The following is a 2,864-nucleotide window of genomic DNA, read 5'->3' as shown; positions in this document are numbered from 1 at the left end:
ATTTATGTTGAATACCGATGGTCATCCAAAAGCATGGAATAATTAACAGACATGATCAACTAGATAAAATAACCATGCAGATTTTGTTATTTAATACTGTAAACCATTAAGACAAATAGCAATGAAAGCTACACAAAGTACAGTATTGCATATTCAAAACAATGATTGATGAATAAAATGTCTTGAGTTTCATGATTGCTGTTTTGTACATTGTGTAAAACAAGTTATAAATAATTGAAATCCCCCCCGCCACGGGGGGGGGGCTGGGTAGTTTGAGTGAAACCCCCCTGGGGGCCGCGAATCGCCCCTCCGGGCCTCCCAGCCCCGTCTCCATATATCAAGCGTATAATGTTTCACGTACATGAATAATTAGGGCAATCGTTCATGTAGGCCGGGCGCGTTTCGCGTACATGAATAATTAGGGCAATTGTCCATGTAGGCCAAATCGATTTCACGTACACGAATAATTAATTAGGGCAATTGCCCATGTAGGTCGGGCGCGTTTCGCAAAAGAGAAGATCGGTGAGTCTATGTTACCCGGAACATCTGACAAGGCCATGTTTGTGTTGTGATCAAGTCCTTTTGCTCGTTTCGTCGAAGCTTCGTACGACCTAAACTCCGCAAAGCACAAAGACACGTCTACTTCAGAGAAGAATTGATACAAGCCGTGAATTCGTTCAATCGTTTTAGTCAAGTTTTTTAACAAAAATCGTTGAAATTATGTTTTTGTCTTTAACGCAAAATTGGCCTTTTACAGGTTTTCTCTCTTCGGGCAGGTGAAAAAAATTGTATCGCTTAGCTTTGTCTTTCCTATGTTTGACATTTTATACTGTTGAGTGTAAGTTGACTTGGTATAGGGAAGTCATATTTTTTTGCATTACTACAATTTGTGACTCTTGTCGAGGCCTGCTACGGCATTGTTGTGTAGTTGCTTCTAATTGTTCTTTAACATCCTGAAGCCAAACCACTGGGATATTTCACGGTGAGGCCAGCGTTACCTAAATGGGTTAGTAGATTCCCTCAAAACAAAAGCAAGCAAAACTTCATACCGTACCATACCATACCATACCGCACCTTGCCTTACCATACCGTACCTAGCCATAGCCATACCATACCATACCATACCATACCATACCATACCATACCATACCATACCATACCATACCATACCATACCATACCATACCATACCATACCATACCATACCATACCATACCATACCATACCATACCATACCATACCATACCATACCATACCATACCATACCATACCGTACCTAGCCATATCGTACCATACCATACCGTACCATACCATACCGTACCATACCATACCGTACCTAGCCATACCGTACCTAGCCATAGCCATACCATACCATACCATACCGTACCTAGCCATACCAAACCGTACCTAGCCATACCATAGCATGCCGTACCTAGCCATACCATAGCATGCCGTACCTAGCCATACCATAGCATGCCGTTGTGTAATTTACTTACCCCCTCCCCTTTTTGCAAGGTTCTCGTACTTTGCCATCCAGTTCTACGGTGAGTGTTGGAGTGGACCTGATGAGAAAGTAAAGTACGATCTGGACGGCGAAACTCCCCAAAGGAAATGCTGGTCCGGCGTGGGAGGTATCCATGCCATCATCGCATACAAATTCGAATAAATGGTAAGTATAACGGTGGATATGCATAGAAAGGACGGGACGAAATCGGTAATTTTGGGAGGGGTGGGAGAGCAAGAAACGGGGGATGGAGCTAGGAAGGGGGAGGTGAGGCAAGTATAAAGGAAGGATATAAGTGAGGGAAGGGGACAATATAGTATTCAGGGATGGAGCGAGAGGAAGGAATAAAGGAAGGGGTGTGAATAAAGGAGAGGGGGATGGGTGGGGTGGTAAGAAATACTAGAATGGAAGAGTGAGGAGAAATGAATGAGGCGGAGAGAGGGGGAGAAGACATGTACAAAGGAAGAATGTAGAATGGTAGGGGTCCACATTCTTCGTATGATAATTTTAATTTCAATGTGTGTTGTCTTTCCTCAGGGATACAAACTACTTGGGCTACAAAAGGCGGATAAACTTGTAATCGGGGAATCAAGAGCAAGAGTGTCAAAACTCAATGATAGAAGACTATGTTCTTTATTAAAGTTTTGACGTTTATGAACAGCAAAAGGTGTATAGTTGTTTATTTTTGTTTTGCTTGCTTTTGTTTTGAGGGAATCTACTAACCCATTTAGGTAACGCTGGCCTCACCGTATAAGTCAACGATTGAGTGCTATCGAATGGAGATATATTAGCCATTTGATCGCACTAGTAGGTGATCTGAAATGTGAGAACCTTTATGACGAGTCACTTGTGAGTTTTTTTTTTATGGTGAAAACTTGACAGCCCACACACTGAGATGTTTGAACTTCACGGGTAATAATAGACTGTGCTAGCATCCCGTCTTGGCCCGACTGGTGCCAATGTGTGTATGCTAGTGTGTTTTAAAAGTTTACATTTTAAGTCCTTTCCAAAGATTTTTTACTCTGAATTTGTTAAAACTGAGGCATGTTCTCAATATCATGTCGTACATCCAGCAAAAAAAAATTACCCTATTCCCCATGATCTCCACATTGAATGGCATCAAGGGCAATGATGCATTGCGCCAAAGCATTTTTTCAAACCCCGCACGTTTTGCCTCCCTCGCGGTCGTACGCCTGCCTAAAAACAACTGCGAGGGAGGCTACCGCACTTTGTGATGTTGCACAGATAATCTTGGTGATGTTACACCGCCCGCTCGCGCCGTTTTGTTGGCGACGTTTTTACGCGATAAGTAAACGATGCGTGTATCGATAATGTAGAGTGAGAAGTAGATGTTGGTGATT

At 42.7% G+C, this 2,864-nt stretch overlaps 1 long non-coding RNA gene across 4 annotated transcripts; it reads left to right on the top strand.

The window, feature by feature from the left end:
- The first annotated feature begins 377 nt into the window (after positions 1-377).
- On the top strand, positions 378-2,169 carry LOC125566676. 4 transcript variants are annotated; one of them, XR_007311582.1, is made up of 4 exons: positions 378-522; positions 960-1,006; positions 1,515-1,668; positions 2,041-2,169. It is a non-coding gene; the product is annotated as an uncharacterized LOC125566676 (long non-coding RNA). The 4 variants fall into 4 exon arrangements; XR_007311579.1 differs by lacking the exon at positions 960-1,006 and having other exon boundaries at positions 386-522; XR_007311581.1 differs by lacking the exon at positions 378-522 and having other exon boundaries at positions 535-982.
- The last annotated feature ends 695 nt before the right edge of the window (positions 2,170-2,864 follow it).

This window comes from Nematostella vectensis, chromosome 1 (assembly GCF_932526225.1).
Source record: "Nematostella vectensis chromosome 1, jaNemVect1.1, whole genome shotgun sequence".
Taxonomy (NCBI): domain Eukaryota; kingdom Metazoa; phylum Cnidaria; class Anthozoa; order Actiniaria; family Edwardsiidae; genus Nematostella; species Nematostella vectensis.
Note: the sequence above shows the minus strand (reverse complement) of the source record. Positions and strands in the feature narration are given on the sequence as shown.